This window comes from Schistocerca gregaria, chromosome 3 (assembly GCF_023897955.1).
Source record: "Schistocerca gregaria isolate iqSchGreg1 chromosome 3, iqSchGreg1.2, whole genome shotgun sequence".
Classification (NCBI taxonomy): Eukaryota; Metazoa; Arthropoda; class Insecta; order Orthoptera; family Acrididae; genus Schistocerca; species Schistocerca gregaria.
Genome location: NC_064922.1, coordinates 933,392,078 through 933,414,944, shown reverse-complemented (window position 1 = coordinate 933,414,944; position 22,867 = coordinate 933,392,078). Strand labels below are relative to the sequence as shown.

The window sequence follows — 22,867 nt, the reverse complement described above, 5'->3', positions numbered from 1 at the left end:
GGCCTGTGGATACTAATGATCAAGATATCGCTAGCTTTAACGGTGACTTCAGGTATATCATTGTGCGCTGATATCCTCGCAAGCGCTGCGTTTTTAATGCCCCTTCACACGTAGGTTTGTAAGCCTTTTCAGTTTGTTGCACCTGCTACTATAGTCACGGAACACCATGTTGCTTTGTTTTGTTAAGTGCAAAGGTTTTATTCATTTCTGAACGTCTGAAGCAAGTTGTCGATCTTTATGTCAAGTTGAAATCTTATCTACATTGTGACATAACTGCAATTTTTGTTTTTATAGTACACAGTTAAGGAGCAGGTCGTCTTCTAAAATGGGGGTAGGTAAATTTGCCCTGTGATGTGACATAAATCAATTAAATACTCTCCAAAATAATGAGTTAGGAAACCAATGGCTACTGCGTGAAACAAGAATTACAACTTATTCTGTTTATTACATTAAACTGGCTCGTAAAACGTTTGACAAACAATAGTAATATTAAAGTAAAAGCTTGGCGCATCTGATAAAAGGGTCTGGGGTGAGGTTCTGATAACGTAAACGAAACAACGGCACTCGCGAAGTTGTAAAGTTATGGTCGTAATGTTCGAATAATAATAATACTAAAAAGGTAGTATTAAAGAAGGGAATGCGTTGCACCTGTGGATGGAGATCAAATCAAACAGGTCATTTCCGTCTGAACACAAGTCTTAAAAGAAAAGCATGAAGTTACTGACGTTCTATAAAACTGACTTTACTGTCCCTACACATCATTTCGTAGCCACGGCTTGATCTCACCGTAGCAAACTGCAGTTGCAGCCTGAAGCAGCTGCAGAATCGGTCGGTCATTGACGGAACACCAACGAACCTCACAGCTAAGTCAAATCAACCCGAAATCTTCCTAAGGTCCTCAGCTCATCTGCTCTGCGATGGGGACAAGTGGTGAAGGCTCTCAACGATCAAGATTTGAAGAGGAAATAATTTTGTACCGAATGCTCACTAACAGGAAAGCTCACATTTGTTCGTTTTTCGGATTTTGCCCTGTTTAGATTGGCTGCGCTGCGGAACCTTCGAGTGTTTTTTCTTCTGGCGGTTAACCAGTAATGCTCATGCTACAATCTGATACTGAAAAAAGGCATCATTCTCTGTGCACGATGAGGTGGGTCCTAACTGGCGTAGACGAGTTCCTCTATCTGACCAACTTGTTTCCATTAGCCAATCTTGTCAATCCTCATATTGCCTAAAAATTTAGTTTTTGTGAAGTCAATGTTCGTCAGCATATCAGGCTTTCAAAGATGCCCCAAATTGCATGTTATCGCTCCATTTCCTTGGTGTTATCTATAGTGTCAGGTGCGTTCCAAAGAACAGCAGCTCTGTACGGTTTGTGCACAATAGTGTCTTCCCGAACCTAGCTAAAAACAGAGTTCCTTCTCTTTCCCGCCGACCGCTGTGGCCGAGCGGTTCTAGGCGCTTCAGTCCGGAACCGCGCTGCTGCAATAGTCGCAGGTTCGAATCCTGCCTCTGGCATGTATGTGTGTGATGTCCTTAGGTTAGTTAGGTCTACGTAGTTCTAAGTCCAGATTGCCAACGGTCTTGACGCAGTGGTAACAGCGGTTCCCGTCAGATCACCGAAGTTAAGCGCTGTCGGGCTGGGCTAGCACTTGGATGGGTGACCATCCGGTCTGTCCAGCGCTGTTGGCAAGCGGTGTGCACTCGGCCCTTGTGAGGAAAACTGAGGAGCTACTTGAGTGAGAAGTAGCGGCTCCGGTCTCGCAAACTGACAACGGCCGGGAGAGCAGTGTGCTGACCACGTGACCCTCCACATCCGCGTCCAGTGTCTAAACATTCATGGTGGTGTCTGATTGTTCTATATCGTGTCTCCCTACCACTTTCGCGCAACGACGCTCTGAGCGTGTTTTTTAGGGAATTAATTAGTTTGAACCTGGGACCTGTTGCTGGTAAGGAGATGCCAGACCACACATGACATGTAGAATTCAGAAGAGTTCAGTGAGACTAGCGATGATATAACCAAATACTAAATGATCTCAGCGTCAGCTCCACTGCACTCCCTGTAAAAGAATCTTAATACTAACTAAATTTAGTGGAAAGGGTTCAAGGCTTTCCTATTTTTAGTTAGCTGGTAAAATAACGTCGAAAAAGCAGTTAAGTTTACCACTGGAAATTTTATTCTAATCACAAAACATCGTTTAAAAAATTGCACTATTGATAAAAGGAAATGTTTTAATACAGGATGGTAAAAACCAACTGCGTTCAACAGAAATGTGAACGAATATTCCCTGAATGGGTTTCCAAGTTCTACAATCGATCGAAGGATGACCTATGCCATATCATATCTATAATATAGGTTAAATTTAAGTTTCACAAAAGAGAAAACTATCAAAATGGTCTACAGTGACCCTCAATTATCTTTAATTACTTATCTAACTTGTCGTAAATTACAGTGGCTGATGTGGCTTCTCAATAACTATATAAAAGAAAAATCATCGCGTTTCAGATCTGTTCTTCAAGTGGCAAATGTGAACACCATGAGTTTTAATTAACGATCGACACTAGTATTACGCAAAAAAGGGGTGTAACAGATGAGTCTTCTGCAGTTCTGAGTGAAGCCTTATGCGCTCAAAAATGCGGCATCGCGTGCGTTCATTACCTTGTCGGTGTTTAGGCAGCGTCAGGGCGACAGCGGCCGCCGCACCAGCCATCCAGCTCGCCGTCTCGGAACCAACTCTCCTCTAACTTCTCCTTACTACAATTTACCGAAGTTGGTTTAAAAAAACTATCTGGCTATGTTTTCATCAGACCAGTCAGGGTCTCAATGTTAACCTTAGGCTCCGCCTACAAAAATTCTGTCTATCCAATGAGAAACGTTATACTTTGCGTGGTGGGGCAATGTTTTTAAAGTTTGCAACGTAACAGAGACGCTAAAAAGTCTCACGCTAAAACCTGCAGCTGGTGTGGTCCTTTTAGCGTTATCGTGAGATCTATACCGTTCTTCTGGAGGGCTCTATCTTTTAACATGGGCTGGAGGATTGTCCTAATGTAACAGACACGCGAAAAAGTCTCACGCTAAAACTTGCGGGTGGTAGTGGCCCTTTTTGTGTTATCGTAAGATCTATACTGCTTTTCTGGAGGGCTCTAGCTTTTAACAGGGGCTGGGGAGTGGTCCTTGACGTAACAGGGACACGAAAAGGCCTCACGCTAAAACGTGCGGGTTGTGTAGTCGTACAGGTAGGCTCGCGGCGTGGGTGTCAAGTCCGTCCCTTATCGTAGGGCCTTCTAGCTTAACATGGTTCTCCTCTCGGCTTCTGTTCTCGTTTCTCCCCTTGGAACTGCGTCTGCCTCACGGTGGGAAGGTACGACATGCATTTAGGCATTCTTGTGTTAGTCTGTGGTATTCCATTTGCTCACTCGTTACTCGTATTACTTTGGTTAATTTAATGTCACGATTTATTCGGAGCTATATGACATATTACTGGATTTGCTTATCATGTCGTGGTTTTCATGGAAGGTGTTGGATTTGCCTGACACCTTACAAGTGATGCCTGTGGGCTGAGGATGACACGGCGGCCGGTCGGTACCGTTGGGACCTCATGGCCTGTTCATACGGAGTTTAGTTTAGTTTTAGTTCTAAGTCTAGGGGACTGATGACCTCAGATGTTAAGTCCCATACTGCTTAGAGCCATTTGAACCATTAGATTAGAGCCACTTGAACCATTTTCTCTTTCCACTGCTGGGCCGTAACACTGTCACTTCTAATGGCCTTACACCACAGGAATCCATCTTTGTTGCCTGCTGTGTGTCCAGTGCCCAAAGGCAGGACAGAGAGTGCAGTGGATTGCACGGCCATGACCTGCGTCCCTCTCGGGTCATCCTGAGAACTGCTCCTAATTTAGTTCCTCTGTTTAACAACGTGGCTTCCCAGCTCGCCCTAGCACAGTCACTTCGTCCCAATTTGATTTCAACGTCCTGATACTTATATAAAGAATGCAGATTCGAATAAAAACGTAAATTATGACAACTGACTACCGACAATCACCAGCACTGTTTTGTATTACGTCCCTCGGTGTGGATTAATTACTCCGATCTAATGAATCTTTTATATTCTGATTTTATAGGCGTCGTTGGACGGAAAAATAGGTCACGTAATAATTCCACTGTAAGATTTACATTACCCATAAACAATTCGACATTACTATCAACGAGAACCTCCAATGGCCTTGCCAAAGTGGTAACACCGGTTTCCAACAGGTCAGAAAAGTTAAACGCACCTAGGACCGGACCGCAGCGACGCACGGATGCACGCCAAGACCGTAGGATCGTACGCAGTGCCGTAGGGGACCGCACCGCCACTTCCCAGCAAATTAGGGACACTGTTGCTCCTGGGGTATCGGCGAGGACCATTCGCAACCGTCTCCATGAAGCTGGGCTACGGTCCCGCACACCGTTAGGCCGTCTTCCACTCACGCCCCAACATCGTGCAGCCCGCCTCCAGTGGTGTCGCGACAGGCGTGAATGGAGGGACGAATGGAGACGTGTCGTCTTCAGCGATGAGAGTCGCTTCTGCCTTGGTGCCAATGATGGTCGTATGCGTGTTTGGCGCCGTGCAGGTGAGCGCCACAATCAGGACTGCATACGACCGAGGCACACAGGGCCAACACCCGGCATCATGGTGTGGGGAGCGATCTCCTACACTGGCCGTACACCTCTGGTGATCGTCGAGGGGACACTGAATAGTGCACCATACATCCAAACCGCCATCGAACCCATCGTTCTACCATTCCTAGACCGGCAAGGGAACTTGCTGTTCCAACAGGACAATGCACGTGCGCATGTATCTCGTGCCACCCAACGTGCTCTCGAAGGTGTAAGTCAACTACCCTGGCCAGCAAGATCTCCGGATGTGTCCCCCATTGAGCATGTTTGGGACTGGATGAAGCGTCGTCTCACGTGGTCTGCACGTCCAGCACGAACGCTGGTCCAACTGAGGCGCCAGGTGGAAATGGCATGGCAAGCCGTTCCACAGGACTACATCCAGCATCTCTACGATCGTCTCCATGAGAGAATAGCAGCCTGCATTGCTGCGAAAGGTGGATATACACTGTACTAGTGCCGACATTGTGCATGCTCTGTTGCCTGTGTCTATGTGCCTGTGGTTCTGTCAGTGTGATCATGTGATGTATCTGACCCCAGGAATGTGTCAATAAAGTTTCCCCTTCCTGGGACAATGAATTCACGGTGTTCTTATTTCAATTTCCAGGAGCGTACATAAAAATTTTAATCTAATAATAATAAAGTTTTTTATTATCGTAAAACATATTAATGTAAATAATATCGTTTACATCAGTGAAAAGTTCAATGGTTTACCATGACGTCCTAAAAATGGCAGTTCAGAAATATATAGCGTTTGAAAAGTACACGTCCAAAAGTCTGAGAAATACGTCTGCATGCAGTTAAATTAATGACTAGTAGCTGTTGTCTGCAGCTGCGCTCTCTTATCAGTTGTTTTGCTATGATGACTGATGGTGAGTAAGGCAGCTGTACATGCAGTAATGTGCCTGCCTGTTCCGGTAAGCACAGACAGGGCGTGCAGACTTCAAACGGTTCAAATGGCTCTGAGCACTATGTGACTTGACTTCTGAGGCCATCAGTCCCGTAGAACTTAGAACTACTTAAACCTAACTAACCTAAGGACAACACACACATCCATGCCCGATGCATCACATCTCCTGTATCTAATCATAGTATCTTACCTCTTGCTAAAAACTTTAGTCGTAGATATTTTACTAACTGGCTACATACTACAACTCAGGTAGACAGAGAAAATTATGTTGAAAAAAGAAACAAAGCCAAACAGATAATTCCAGCATCCAAGAAGAAATCTTGGGAAGACTTTGGAAACTGGTTGAAGACTATGGGTCAAGCTGCTGGAAAACCATTCTGGAGTGTAATTAGCAGTCTTAGAAAGGGAGGTAAGATGGAAATGACAAGTATTTTGGACAGGTCAGGAAAACTGCTGGTGAATCCTGTGGGTGCCTTAGGCAGATGGAGGGAATATTTTGAAGAGTTGCTCAATGTAGGTGAAAATACGATCAGCAATGTTTCAGATTTCGAGGTTGAATGGGATAGGAATGATATTGGAAATAGGATCACATTTGAGGAAGTGGAGAAAATGGTCAATAGATTGCAGTGAAATAAAGCAGCTGGGGTGGATAAAATTAAGTCGGAACTCATCAAATACAGTGGAATGTCAGGTCTTAAATGGCTACACAGGATAATTGAAATGGCTTGGGAGTCGGGACAGGTTCCATCAGACTAGACAAAAGCAGTAATCACACCAATCTTTAAATATGGAAACGGAAAAGATTGTAACAACTACAAAGGTATCTCTTTAATCAGCGTTGTGGGTAAAATCTTCCCAGGTATTGTTGAAAGGAAAGTGCGAGTATTAGTTGAGGACAAATTGGATGAAAACCAGTGTGGGTTTAGGCCTCTTAGAGGTTGACAGGACCAGATCTTTAGCTTACGGCAAAAAATGGAGAAGTGTTATGAGTGGAACAGGGAATTGTATCTATGCTTCATAGATCTAGAAAAGGCTATGACTGGGTCCCTAGGAGGAAGTTATTGTCTGTTCTACGAGATTATGGAATAGGAGGCAAACGATTGCAAGCAAATAAAGGTCTTTACATGGATAGTCAGGCAGCAGTTGGAGTTGACGGTAAATTGAGTTAATGGTTCAGAGTAGTTTCAGGGGTAAGACAAGGCTCCAACCTATCTCCACTGTTGTTCATATTATTTATGGATCATATGTTGAGAAAGAAAACTGGCATTCTACGAATCGGAGCGTGGAATGTCAGATCCCTTAATCGGGCAGGTAGGTTAGAAAATTTGAAAAGGGAAATGGACAAGTTAAAGTTAGATATAGTGGGAATTAGTGAAGTTCGGTGGCAGGAGAAACAAGACTTTTGGTCAGGTGACTACAGGGTTATAAACACAAAATCAAATAGGGGTAATGCGGGAGTAGGTTTAATAATGAATAGGAAAATAGGAATGCGGGTAAGCTACTACAAAAAGCATAGTGAACGCATTATTGTGGCCAAGATAGATACGAAGCCCACACCTACTACAGTAGTAGAAGTTTATATGCCAACTAGCTCTGCAGATGACGAAGAAATTGAAGAAATGTATGATGAAATAAAAGAAATTATTCAGATAGTGAAGGGAGACGAAAATTTAATAGTCATGGGTGACTGGAATTCGGTAGTCGGAAAAGGGAGAGAAGGAAACGTAGTAGGTGAATATGGACTGGGGCAAAGAAATGAAAGAGGAAGCCGCCTGGTAGAATTTTGCACAGAGCACAACTTAATCATAGGTAACATTTGGTTCAAGAATCATGCAAGAAGGCTGTATACATGGAAGAAGCCTGGAGATACTGACATGTTTCAGATAGATTATATAATGGTAAGACAGAGATTTAGGAACCAGGTTTTAAAGTGTAATACATTTTCAGGGGCAAATGTGGACTCTGACCACAATCTATTGGTTATAACCTGTAGATTAATACTGAAGAAACTGCAAAAAGGTGGAAATTTAAGGAGATGGGACCTGGATAAACTGAAAGAACCAGAGGTTCTACAGAGTTTCAGGGAGAGCATAAGGGAGCAATTGACAGGAATTGGGGAAAGAAATACATTAGAAGAAGAATGGGTAGCTTTGAGGGATAAAGTAGTGAAGGCAGCAGAGGATCAAGTAGGTAAAAAGACGAGGGCTAGTAGAAATCCTTGGGTAACAGAAGAAATATTGAATTTAATTGATGAAAGGAGAAAATATAAAAATGCAGTAAATGAAGCAGGCAAAAAGGAATACAGACGTTTCAAAAATGAGATCGACAGGAAGTGCAAAATGGCTAAGCAGGGATGGCTAGAGGACAAATGTAAGGATGTAGAGGCTTATCTCACTAGGGGTAAGATAGATACTGCCTACAGGAAAATTAAAGAGACCTTTGGAGAAAAGAGGACCACTTGTACGAACATCAAGAGCTCAGATGGAAACCCAGTTCTAAGCAAAGAAGGGAAAGCAGAAATGTGGAAGGAGTATATAGAAGGTCTATACAAGGGCGAAGTACTTGAGGACAATATTATGGAAAGGGAAGACGATGTAGATGAAGATGAAATGGGAGATACGATACTGCGTGAAGAGTTGACACAGCACTGAAAGACCTGAGTCGAAACAAGGTCCCCGGAGTAGACAACATTCCATTTGAACTACTGACGGCCTTGGGAGAGCCAGTCCTGACAAATCTCGACCATCTGGTGAGCAAGATGTATGAGACAGGTGAAATACCCTCAGACTTCAAGAAGAATATAATAATTCCAATCCCAAAGAAAGCAGGTGTTGACAGATTTGAAAATTACCGAACTGTCAGCTTAATAAGTCACAGCTGCAAAATACTAACGCAAATTCTTTACAGACGAATGGAAAAACTAGTAGAATCCGACCTCGGGGAAGATCAGTTTGGATTCCGTAGAAATGTTTGAACACGTGAGCAATACTGACCCTACGACTTATCTTAGAAGCTAGATTAAGGAAGGGCAAACCTACGTTTCTAGCATTTGTAGACTTAGAGAAAGCTTTTGACAATGTTGACTGGAATACTCTCTCTCAAATTCTAAAGGTGGCAGGGGTAAAATACAGGGAGCGAAAGGCTATTTACAATTTGTACAGAAACCAGATGACAGTTATAAGAGTCGAGGGGCATGAAATGGAATCAGTGGGTGGGAAGGGAGTGAGACAGTTTTGTAGCCTCTCCCCGATGTTATTCAATCTGTATATTGAGCAAGCAGTGAAGGAAAGAAAAGAATAGTTCGGAGTAGGTATTAAAATCCATGGAGAAGAAATAAAAACTTTGAGGTTCGCCGATGGCATTGTAATTCTGTCAGAGACAGCAAAGGACTTGGAAGAGCAGTTGAACGGAATGGATAGCATCTTGAAAGGAGGATATAAGATGAACATCAACACAAGCAAAACGAGGATAATGGAATGTAGTCGAATTAAGTTGGGTGATGCTGAGGGAATTAGATTAGGAAATGAGACACGTAAATTAGTAAAGAAGTTTTGCTATTTGGGGAGCAAAATAACTGATGATGGTCGAAGTAGAGAGGATATAAAATGTAGACTGGCAATGGCAAGGAAAGCGTTTCTGAAGAAGAGAAATTTGTTAACATCAAGTATAGATTTAAGTGTCAGGAAGTCGTTTCTGAAAGTATTTGTATGGAGTGTAGCCATGTATGGAAGTGAAACATGGACGATAAATAGTTTGGACAAGAAGAGAATAGAAGCTTTCGAAATGTGGTTCTACAGAAGAATTCTGAAGATTAGATGGGTAGATCACATAACTAATGAGGAAGTATTGAATAGGATCGGGGAGAAGAGAAGTTTGTGGCACAACTTGACCAGAAGAAGGGATCGGTTGGTAGGACATGTCTGAGGCATCAAGGTATCACCAATTTAGTATTGGACGGCAGCGTGGAGGGTAAAAATCGTAGAGGGAGACCAAGAGATGACTACACTACGCAGATTCGGAAGGATGTAGGTTGCAGTAGGTACTGGGAGATGAAGAGGCTTGCAGAGGATAGAGTAGCTTGGAGAGCTGCATCAAACTAGTCTCACGACTGAAGACCAGAACAACAACATGTTGAAAAAAATAGATATGTGAACACAAAATAAGCAGTCTCGCATATGCGGATGACTTAGTTGTGATGGCAGATTCGATTGAAAGTTTGCAAAGTAATATTTCAGAGCTAGATCAGAAATGTAAGGATTATGGTATGAAAATTAGCATCTCCAATGCGAAAGTAGTGTCGGTGGGAAAGAAATATAAACGGATTGAGTGCCAAATAGGAGGAACAAAGTTATAACAGGTGGACGGTTTCAAGTACTTAGGATGCATATTCTCACAGGATGGCAACATAGTGAAAGAACTGGAAGCGAGGTGTAGCAAAGATAATGCAGTGAGCGCTCAGCTACGATCTACTCTCTTCTGCAAGAAGGAAGTCAGTACCAAGACTAAGTTATCTGTGCACCGTTCAATCTATCGACCAACTTTGTTGTATGGGAGCGAAAGCTGGGTGGATTCAGGTTACCTTATCAACAAGGTTATGAAAGTAGGTAGGATGATTGCACGTACTAGTAGATGGGAACAATGGCAGTAGGGTGTCCACAATGAGGAAATCAAAGAAAAACTGGGAATGAACTCTATAGATGTAGCAGTCAGGGCGAACAGGCTTAGATGGCGGGGTCATGTTACACACATGGGAGAAGCAAGGTTACCCAAGAGACTCATGTGTTCAACAGTAGAGGGTAGGAGGAGTCGGGGCAGACCAAGGAGAAGTTACCTGGATTCGGTCAAGAATGATTTTGAAGTAATAGGTTTAACATCAGAAGAGGCACCAATGTTAGCACTGAATAGGGGATCATGGAGGAATTTTATAAGGGGGCTATGCTCCAGACTGAACGCTGAAAGGCATAATCAGTCTTAAATGATGATGATGATGATGAAATTTAACTATAAATTCAAATGGCTCTGAGCACTATGGTCATCTATGGTCATCAGTCCCCTAGAACTTAGAACTACTTAAACCTAAGTAACCTAAGGAGATCACACAACACCCAGTCATCACAAGGCAGAGAAAATCCCTGACCCCGCCGGGAATCGAACCCGGGAAACCGGGCGCGGGAAGCGAGAACGCTACCGCATGACCACGAGCTGCAGACGAAATTTAATTATAACACATTGTACCAATAACAATGCGTTTTGGGTGGATCTTCAGTGTTTTACAGCGTTCAAACAGCCTACTCTCATAATACGCAAGTTACAATAATTCTTTAGCCATGAATATGATGTTTCTCATTATTTTATTGGAACGAATCACAAAGTTAACAACGGGTTTTGGAGTGATTCTCAATTTTCTGGTGCTTGGAACGGCATATATCCGTACTGGCTTGAAATGAATGCTAATATGGCGCCCCACAACTCTGTACTGAAGGGATACGGCGTGCTTGTGACGTAGGTAGCGTTGTGCCATCTCATTAGTCAACGCTCAGACGCACGCTCAGAATATCTGACATGCCAGATGATGCTCTGCACGTTCGGAAAGACTCCCGAGCGTGCTATCCCATGTTGTGACGTCAGAAACTGGGCACGCTCAAAGCTCAACGTTCGGATTGCACGGCCCGTGTGCCGACGGCTTAAGGCGTGTGAGGGCAGTGAACCGCGGTCCGCGGGCTCGATGTCGCAACAGCCTTAACCTGCCGACGAGCCCCTAATTTACGGCTGCTCCTGTTAAAGGACAGCGCTTCCTGCTGAGGGCTGAAATATGCGCCACTTATGGGTATCGACGCAGCTCGTAAAAGACGCGGGCCGCTCCGCCCGTAAAGACGCGCCGGGCCAAACTCGAGGCGGTGGGATGCGCTTCCGGCCTGGCCGCGGCTCGTTATCGCTGCGTTCCGATCTGGTCGCCGCTGGTCCGCGCACTTTCTGCCGCGGCCGGCAGAGGCGCTGAAGTACGTCCGGGGTGGGACCCGAGCAGGCATATCGACGGCGGGGTCTCGGCCCCGTGCCTCGCTGTAAGGCATCAGGAGCCAATTAAGAGGCGCTAGCTACCGCGCACGAGACAGGTATCAGGGGAACTTTATACGGGTCCGATCGCGGAATGCTGTCGGTCTGAATACAGTGGAGGAACCGGAGGCTCCAAACCGTACACTAGATGCGGTGAGGGCTTGCAAAGTGAGTTCGTAAGAAACTATGAGCCTGGTTTTTACTGCCCTGCAACATACACTACTGGCCATTACAATTGCTGCTACACCACGAAGATGGCGTGCTACAGACGCGAAATTTAACCGACAGCTAGAAGTTGCTGTGATATGCAAATGATTAGCTTCATAGAGCAATCACACAATGTTGGCGACGGTGGCGACGCCTACAACGTGCTGACATGTGGAAAGGTTCTCACCGATTTCTCATACACAAACAGCAGTTGACCGGCGTTGCCTGGTGAAACGTTGTGTATTTCCTCGTGTAAGGAGGAGAAATCCGTACCATCACGTTTCCGACTTTGATAAAGGTCGGATTGTAGCCTATCGTGATTGCGGTTTATCGTATCGGGACAATGCTGCTCGCATTGGTCGATATCCTATGGCTGTCAGCAGAATATGGAATCGGTGGGTTCAGAAGGGTAATACGGAACGCCGTGCTGCATCCCTACGGCCTCGTATGATTAGCAGTCGAGATGACAGGCATCTTATCCGCATGGCTGTAACGGATCGTGCAGCCACGTCTCGGTCCCTGAGTCAACAGATGGGGACGTTTGCGAGACAACAACCATCTGCACGAACAGAATGACATTTTCACTCTGCAGCGGAGTGTGCGCTGATATGAAACTTCCTGGGAGATTAAAACTGTGTGCCGGGTGCCAAGAACTTCCTCATAACGCAACGGAATAATTAAAAAGGGAGTCTAATAAGAGTTAAACCGAGCGAACCCATGCAGTTAATCACTATTAGTGGTATCCCAATGGCTAGTTCTCAGAGATATATACAGGAATGACCATTTTAGCAAAAAAAAAGTCTAGTAAACATGTGCTCTAAAAACGATACTGTGAAACAAATCTCTTCTACTGTAATCTCTTTCCTTTCCATATTTTGAGAGGCTGTTGTATGGAGAAAACAAGGAAAAAAATTCCAGTAAACTTGGTATCTAAAGTGCACATTTTCATAGCTTTGTGCATTTATTCATCTTCGCTACTGTGAAACACATCTCTTCCATTGAACAAGTGCTCGTAGCGCTTACGATAAGCATTAGTAACTTCGTTTGCTAGACAATTTTTTCGTGTGTTTACTACTTCTTCCCAAAGTATGGAAAGCAAATATCGAAGACAAAGTGCTATAATCTGTTCCGGTATGCATTTTAGAGACCATGTTTATGAAACGTTTCTGCTTCAAATGGTCGTTCCTGTCATATCTCTAAATATTGACAAAAATGATTCAAATGACTCTGAGCACTATGGGACTTAACATATGAGGTCATCAGTCCCCTAGGCTTACAACTACTTAAACTTAACTAACGTAAGGACATCACACACATCCATGCCCGAGGCAGGATTCGAACCTGCGACCGTAGCAGCAGCGCTGTTCCGGGCTGAAGCGCTTAGACCGCTCGGCCACAGCGGCCGGCGACTCCTCCTCCTGGGAAACCCTGTACATGTATATGACTCACAAGTTATAGATTTAATTCGTGCGATATAAATATGTTTGCCCACTATGTAGTAACAGAGGAAGATCTGGGCTAGTGTGTCACCAGAAATCTCCAACTCTGCAAGAACGTGTCTTAAAGTTCAACAGCAACTTACCTGGATAGCTGAAAGTTTCCTTTAAATAAAAACTCATCACTTATGAAGACGGTTTACGCCGTCTCTGCTGTAAATGTAGATAAAACGAATATAGTACGTTCGAGAACACAGTTCTTAAATGAACAGATGTAGAAATCTGAACAAAGACTAGAAGAGTGCAAAGTAATTTTGTAAGAACCCCAAATTCTATTAACAATAAACACGAGTTGTGTTTTTTAAGTAAGTAAAGATCTGAAATAAAAAAGTAAAAAACATGTAGACTTTTCGTAGAAATTTTGTTTTTGCATGAGAGCCTGTAGCTTAATCTACTGTTTTACATAATACCCAACAATGATACGGCGTTTATCGTATCGTACAACCAGCTTTTTAATACCATCCTCGTAGAAATCTGCTGCTTGACTGCGCAACAACTGCATGAAGCACACTTCTTGACACTCGAGGAAACTCATGACACAATGTCGGTTTCGTAAGGCGTCTGTTCTCTCTAACATTTTCATCAGCTGTATGCACCAAATCGTCAGTAATGACTGATTTCACCCACTTCGTTTCTCATCATGCACATTCGTAGGGCCAACTTTAAATACTCTCATCCATTTCCGTACCATCCCATCATTCACAATTTTTTCTCCATACCCTACGTACTGATCTGACGGTGGATTTCAGCCACCTTCACGCTTTTAGCACTATGAAAACGAATCACAGTCGGAGGGCTTCTCAGTCGAAGAACGCATTTAAAATACTCAAAAAAGCGTCAAAAGCGCCGAATATTCGTGGGAAATGTGTAGAAAAGTCAAACAGCTTTATTTTTATTCAAAATGGTACTTCTTAAAAAAACATGTCTCGTATATTGGGCAAAAGTTGAATATAAAATCTCATGTTTCACATACAAATATCAGTCAATGGATCACGTGTCTTTACAGATCAAAGAAATTCACCATATACACGTGTGTTAACGCCCAAAATATTATGTGCTCAGTGCAATCCCAAAGAGTGCAATCCCATCCGAGAGTTCGAATGACTGAATAAAAATTGGCTATTGACTCCCACTGTGCCAAAGTAGTTGTGAACTCAAAGCTCTACAGCCCGCAGGTTAATTGCGACTGCAAAGTATCTCGAATAAAGATTTATGTTCTGTAACCAAGTGCAGTGCGTGCAAGCAACCATCTCACCATTATTGCTTCAATGTGTGCATTTCACTGTCGCAAGAAGAAACGCCTAAGCTGAACACATCAACACAACCTCAAAGCACCAGGGAGAAGAACAGTGTCTTATTGTCCGGTGACCACGTGGCCACACGAATTGGTTCTGGCCACCAAGCTACGCTATTTGGCTAGCACACATCAGGTTTCAGGCAATCCGCTTAGACATTAACCAAAGGCAAGCTATTCTAGTAGGCGGAGAAGTGACAGAAGATTCTTTGACACAGACAAGTGTCTGCTGACAAGTGTATGGAAACAGGGCTTTCGCAAGTAATGAGAAACATTGTTCTTAATATGATCGGTATTATTCTTTCCCCGTTTACGCGATGCGACGTTTAAAGTAGAAACAGGCAAAGATCCCTGGCAGTTGCAGTGTGCTTGGCGCGGCTGTTTCGCGTGTCTACCTCAACCAATCAGGAAACGCGATTTCGTGTATGTCTCTGTGGCAGCGCCACGGTGTTATTACAGGGCCGTGGCCGACTATTGTCCTCGCCTGCAGCCGTTTGCTCTTTGCAGTTGAAAGCTGGCGACAGCGCTGCGCTGCCACCAACCAAGGAACTTCTTTCGCTGACTGTACTACACCAACATTAACTATTTTTATAGTCCCTTAATACACTCCTGGAAATGGAAAAAAGAACACATTGACACCGGTGTGTCAGACCCACCATACTTGCTCCGGACACTGCGAGAGGGCTGTACAAGCAATGATCACACGCACGGCACAGCGGACACACCAGGAACCGCGGTGTTGGCCGTCGAATGGCGCTAGCTGCGCAGCATTTGTGCACCGCCGCCGTCAGTGTCAGCCAGTTTGCCGTGGCATACGGAGTTCCATCGCAGTCTTTAACACTGGTAGCATGCCGCGACAGCGTGGACGTCAACCGTATGAGCAGTTGACGGACTTTGAGCGAGGGCGTATAGTGGGCATGCGGGAGGCCGGGTGGACGTACCGCCGAATTGCTCAACACGTGGGCCGTGAGGTCTCCACAGTACATCGATGTTGTCGCCAGTGGTCGGCGGAAGGTGTACGTGCCCGTCGACCTGGGACCGGACCGCAGCGACGCACGGATGCACGCCAAGACCGTAGGATCCTACGCAGTGCCGTAGGGGACCGCACCGCCACTTCCCAGCAAATTAGGGACACTGTTGCTCCTGGGGTATCGGCGAGGTCCATTCGCAACCGTCTCCATGAAGCTGGGCTACGGTCCCGCACACCGTTAGGCCGTCTTCCGCTCACGCCCCAACATCGTGCAGCCCGCCTCCAGTGGTGTCGCGACAGGCGTGAATGGAGGGACGAATGGAGACGTGTCGTCTTCAGCGATGAGAGTCGCTTCTGCCTTGGTGCCAATGATGGTCGTATGCGTGTTTGGCGCCGTGCAGGTGAGCGCCACAATCAGGACTGCATACGACCGAGGCACACAGGGCCAACAACCGGCATCATGGTGTGGGGAGCGATCTCCTACACTGGCCGTACACCTCTGGTGATCGTCGAGGGGACACTGAATAGTGCACGGTACATCCAAACCGTCATCGAAGCCATCGTTCTACCATTCCTAGACCGGCAAGGGAACTTGCTGTTCCAACAGGACAATGCACGTCCGCATGTATCCCGTGCCACCCAACGTGCTCTAGAAGGTGTAAGTCAACTACCCTGGCCAGCAAGATCTCCGGATCTGTCCCCCATTGAGCATGTTTGGGACTGGATAAAGCGTCGTCTCACGCGGTCTGCACGTCCAGCACGAACGCTGGTCCAACTGAGGCGCCAGGTGGAAATGGCATGGCAAGCCGTTCCACAGGACTACATCCAGCATCTCTACGATCGTCTGCAGGGAGAATAGCAGCCTGCATTGCTGCGAAAGGTGGATATACACTGTACTAGTGCCGACATTGTGCATGCTCTGTTGCCTGTGTGTATGTGCCTGTGGTTCTGTCAGTGTGATCATGTGATGTATCTGACCCCAGGAATGTGTCAGTAAAGTTTCCCCTTCCTGGGACAATGAATTCATGGTGTTCTTATTTCAATTTCCAGGAGTGTACACTGTCCAATAAGGCGCTGGTTCACTTATTCTCCTTCGACTGAAATACGGAAAAACAGGGCAGCCATATTACTTCACGTATCTGCCAATACTTTTGCCTGAGGTTGCAGCGTTGCGCTATTTCTTATCACCCACCATGCGATGTCTGTCTCATTGCTCTGGGCCTGTTGCGACTTTCAAACTCTGTACCATAACGACTCTGGTTGGATAATCAGGTATCTTACTATTTTCTCTTTGTACATAACACTTGTTCAGCCTTGCGCGTAGTTCCGCTATTCAGAGTTGACGAACAGTCACAATATACAGGGTGTCCGAAAAGTCTTTCTCTGATTACATAAATTGATAACTCAGGCTAGAAGTAAGATACGAATATGAAACTGGTGTCTAATTGTTTACAAGCTATCAAATTTCTTGTCACATATCATTAAATTCCACATGAGCACCCTTGGTAGCACGTAGCAGATCTAGGCGATATTCAATTTCTGTCCTCATATTAGCCGACATCACTGGAGGGATCGATTCAACGACTGTGGTTATCCGTTGCCGCAGGGTTTCCAGATCTGGTACACGTGTTCGGCAGACCACGACATTACCCCATGAAAAGAAGTCTAATGGGGTTATGTCAGGAGAGCGTGGAGGCCAAACCGTTGGCCCAACACGACCAATCCATCGCCCAGGAAAGGTCATGTCGAGATAGGCACGGACGTCCAAACCCCAACGAGGCGGTGCACCGTCTTGCTGAAACAAGACATCGGGGTGATACTGAAGCAGCTGAGGAACATCATACAGTTGCAACATGTCCAGATACACTGCAGATGTGATGGTAGCCTCAACGAAGAAGAATGGCCCGATAATTCGATCGTGCAATAGCGCGCACCAAACATTCACCTTTGGACTGCCTCTGGTGTACTCCATGACCACGCCAGGGGGTTGTGAACCCCAAATGCGCACATTATGGCGATTCACTACTCCACTGACAAAAAAGGTCGCTTCGCCGGAAAAGGCAATTCGTCTGAGATAACCATCATAGTCCTAAATACGTGATAGCATTTCAACCGCAAAGTCATATCGACGTGTACTGTCATTGGGCAACAATGGAAGTGGAAGTTTATTGATGTGTGAAAAAAACTTTGATAGCTTGTAAACAATTAGACACCAGTTTCATATTTGTATCTTACTTCTAGCCTGAGTTATCAATTTATGTAATCAGGGAAAGACTTTTCGGACACCCTAAACGCGAAACCGGCGTCTATACACAACTAAAATCTGCGCCTGTCTTTACTAACACATGTTATTCAGACTGAACTGTCTAAAGTTTAACAAGTGAATTAATACATTCACCACTTGTGGAAACTCTCAACTCGTCCAAGTTACGTCCTTCATCTGGTACCTCTGGAAGATACCACTCCACTGCCCCGACGTTGATGTTGTTATCTTATCCTTATAACATTTATTGAGCTTCATGCACCTTCGTAAGTTCTTGCGGGTGATCGGTTTCAAAATGCGATCCCCGTTCTTTATTACCAAACCAGCCGTGACCTGTGGCTGAACTGACCTATCATTAGCTTTGTTACGGTGAATGATGGTAAGAAAGTTAGCTGTTGTACGTGCAATAATGCGCAGGTAGCATCGTGCGCTGCCCAAACCACTGCCCCTCCCTCCCTCCCTCCCCCCCTCCCGTACCCCTTCACCAAACTTCCCAACCTACGCGTTCAGAAGGGCGTGGTCAGAAGCACGCATCTACACATTGTTCTAATCATTCTACTCAAGTAACAATACATCATATAACACAGACGTTAGGCAACAAATTTGGAAATTTTTTAACATAGTTATGTTCACTAAGGTAAAAACAAATATGTTCAATTTCCTACTTAACACTCACAGTGATCGATTTTTCCTCTTTCTACAGTAGCCTATGTTCTTCCTTAGGATTCAGGCTTCATCGAACTTGATCAAGCGGTTTAGTCATGAAAACGTGACATTTGTATTCTATTGTATTGAACTGGGGACATAGAACCGACGGAGAGCGCCGGCCGCTGTGACCGAGGAGTTCTAGGTGCTTCAGCCCGGAACTGTGCTGCTGCTGCGGTCACAAGTTCGAATCCTGTCTCGGGCATGTAGGTGTGTGATGTCCTTAGTTTGGTTAGGTTAAAGTAGTTCGAAGTCCAGGGGACTGATGACAGATGTTCAGTCCCATAGTGCTTAGAGCCATGAAAAAAACGACAGAGGGGCTTCGTCCCCGCCGTAACCCACAGCGGTACACAACCCCACAATGGGCTGCAACAGTTCCCTCCCTCCAACACCGCCCCACACCGAACCCAGGGTTATTGTGCCGTTTGGCCCCCAGTGGCGGGTTCGTACCGGGGACTGGCACGCCTTCCCACCCGGAAAGCAGTGCGTTAGACCGAAAGGCTAACCGGGGTGAAACGGGGGGCTTATACGGGACAGTTACTTTTACATCTAATAATATATGTTCGGAAGTACAAATTAAACACGTTGAGAATTCCATAAGCATTGGATTGATTACGTTCTGTAGAACATAGCAAACAATAAAAGTATTTTCACAAATATGGTTCAAATGGCTCTGAGCTCTATGGAACTTAACATCTGACGTCATCAGTCCCCTAGAATTTGTTGTTGTTGTTGTGGTCTTCAGTCCTGAGATGGTTTGATGCAGCTCTCCATGCTACTCTATCCTGTGCAAGCTTCTTCATCTCCCAGTACCTACTGCAACCTACATCCTTCTGAATCTGCTTAGTGTACTCATCTCTTGGTCTCCCTCTACGATTTTTACCCTCCACGCTGCCCCCAATACTAAATTGGTGATCCCTTGATGCCTCAGATCATGTCCTACCAACCGATCCCTTCTTCTGGTCAAGTTGTGCCACAAACTTCTCTTCTCCCCAATCCTGTTCAATACTTCCTCATTAGTTATGTGATCTACCCATCTAATCTTCAGCATTCTTCTGTAGCACCACATTTCGAAAGCTTCCATTCTCTTCTTGTCCAAACTATTTATCATCCACGTTTCACTTCCATACATGGCTACACTCCATATAAATACTTTCAGAAACGACTTCCTGACATTTAAATCTATACCCGATGTTAACAAATTTCTCTTCTTCAGAAACGCTTTCCTTTCCATTGCCAGTCTACATTTTATATCCTCTCTACTTCGACAATCTTCAGTTATTTTGCTCCCCAAATAGCAAAACTCCTTTACTACTTTCAGTGCCTCATTTCCTAATCTAATTCCCTCAGCATCACCTGACTTAATTCGACTACATTCCATTATCCTCGTTTTGCTTTTGTTGATGTTCATCTTCTATCCTCCTTTCAAGACACTGTCCATTCCATTCAACTGCTCTTCCAAGTCCTTTGCTGTCCCTGACAGAATTACAATGTCATCGGCGAACCTCAAAGTTTTTATTTCTTCTCTATGGATTTTAATACCTACTCCGAATTTTTCTTTTGTTTCCTTTATTGCTTGCTCAGTATACAGATTGAATAACATCGGGGAGAGGCTGCAACCCTGTCTTACTCCCTTCCCAACCACTGCTTCCCTTTCATGCACCTCGCCTCTTATTACTGCCATCTGGTTTCTGTACAAATTGTAAATAGCCTTTCGCTCCCTGTATTTTACCCCTGCCACCTTTAGAATTTGAAACAGAGTATTCCAATCAATATTGTCAAAAGCGTTCTCGAAGCCTACAAATGCTAGAAACGTAGGTTTGCCTTTCCTTAATCTTTCTTCTAAGGTAAGTCGTAAGGTCAGTATTGCCTCACGTGTTTCAGTATTTCTACGTAATCCAAACTGATCTTCCCCGAGGTCGGCTTCGACTAGTTTTTCCATTCGTCTGTAAAGAATTCGTGTTAGTATTTTGCAGCTGTGGCTTATTAAACTGATTGTTCGGTAATTTTCACATCTGTCAGCCTCTGCTTTCTTTGGGACTGGAATTATTATATTCTTCTTGAAGTCTGAGGGTATTTCGCCTGTTTCATACATCTTGCTCACCAGATGGTCGAGATTTGTCAGGACTGGCTCTCCCAAGGACGTCAGTAGTTCCAATGGAGTGTTGTCTACTCCGGGGGCCTTGTTTCGACTCAGGTCTTTCAGTGCTTTGTCAAACTCTTCACGCAGTAACGTATCTCCCAGTTCATCTTCATCTACATCCTCTTCCATTTCCATAATATTGTCCTCAAGTACATCGCCCTTGTATAGACCCTCTATATACTCCTTCCACCTTTCTGCTTTCCTTTCTTTGCTTAGAACCGTGTTTCCATCTGAGCTCTTAATGTTCATACAAGTGGTTCTCTTATCTCCAAAGGTCTCTTTAATTTTCCTGTAGGCAGTAGCTATCTTACCCCTAGTGAGATAAGCCTCTACATCCTTACATTTATCCTCTAGCCATCCCTGCTTACCCATTTTGCACTTCCTGTCGATCTCATTTTTGTGACTTTTGTATTCCTTTTTGCTTGCTTCATTTACTGCATTTTTATATATTCTCCTTTCATCAATTAAATTCAATATTTCTTCTGTTACCCAAGGATTTCTACTAGCCCTCATCTTTTTACCTACTTGATCCTCTGCTGCCTTCACTACTTCATCCCTCAAAGCTACCCGTTCTTCTTCTACTGTATTTCTTTCCCCCATTCTTGTCAATTGTATCCTTATGCTCTCCGTGAAACTCTGTACAACCTCTGGTTCTTTCAGTTTATCCAGGTCCCATCTCCTTAAATTCCCATCTTTTTGCAGTTTCTTCAGTTTTAATCTACAGGTCATAACCAATAGATTGTGGTCAGAGTCCACATCTGCCCCTGGAAATGTCTTACAATTTAAAACCTGGTTCCTAAGTCTCAGTCTTACCATTATACACTCCTGGAAATTGAAATAAGAACACCGTGAATTCATTGTCGCAGGAAGGGGAAACTTTATTGACACATTCCTGGGGTCAGATACATCACATGATCACACTGACAGAACCACAGGCACATAGACACAGGCAACAGAGCATGCACAATGTCGGCACTAGTACAGTGTATATCCACCTTTCGCAGCAATGCAGGCTGCTATTCTCCCATGGAGACGATCGTAGAGATGCTGGATGTAGTCCTGTGGAACGGCTTGCCATGCCATTTCCACCTGGCGCCTCAGTTGGACCAGCGTTCGTGCTGGACGTGCAGACAGCGTGAGACGACGGTTCATCCAGTCCCAAACATGCTCAATGGGGGACAGATCCGGAGATCTTGCTGGCCAGGGTAGTTGACTTACACCTTCTAGAGCACGTTGGGTGGCACGGGATACATACGGACGTGCATTGTCCTGTTGGAACAGTAAGTTCCCTTGCCGGTCTAGGAATGGTAGAACGATGGGTTCGATGACGGTTTGGATGTACCGTGCACTATTCAGTGTCCCCTCGACGATCACCAGAGGTGTACGGCCAGTGTAGGAGATCGCTCCCCACACCATGATGCCAGGTGTTGGCCCTGTGTGCCTCGGTCGTATGCAGTCCTGATTGTGGCGCTCACCTGCACGGCGCCAAACACGCATACGACCATCATTGGCACCAAGGCAGAAGCCGACCACTGGCGACAACATTGATGTACTGTGGAGACCTCACGCCCCATGTGTTGAGCAATTCGGCGATACGTCCACCCGGCCTCCCGCATGCCCACTATACGCCCTCGCTCAAAGTCCGTCAACTGCACATACGGTTCACGTCCACGCTGTCGCGGCATGCTACCAGTGTTAAAGACTGCGTTGGAGCTCCGTATGCCACGGCAAACTGGCTGACACTGACGGCGGCGGTGCACAAATGCTTCGCAGCTAGCGCCATTCGACGGCCAACACCGCGGTTCCTGGTGTGTCCGCTGTGCCGTGCGTGTGATCATTGCTTGTACAGCCCTCTCGCTGTGTCCGGAGCAAGTATGGTGGGTCTGACACACCGGTGTCAATGTGTTCTTTTTTCCATTTCCAGGAGTGTATAATCTATCTGATACCTTTTAGTATCTCCAGGATTCTTCCATGTATACAACCTTCTTGCATGGTTCTTAAACGAAGTTTTAGCTATGATTAAGTTGTGCTCTGTGCAAAAGTCTACGAGGCGGCTTCATCTTTCATTTCTTAGCCCCAATCCATATTCACCTACTACGTTTCCTTCTCTCCATTTTCCTACACTCGAATTCCTGTCACCCATGACTATTAAATTTTCGTCTCCCTTCA

General features: G+C 45.1%; 1 pseudogene; it reads left to right on the top strand.

Annotated features, from left to right (window-relative positions):
- Positions 1-1,571: 1,571 nt before the first annotated feature.
- LOC126357313 (5S ribosomal RNA) lies at positions 1,572-1,689 on the top strand (annotated as a pseudogene).
- The last annotated feature ends 21,178 nt before the right edge of the window (positions 1,690-22,867 follow it).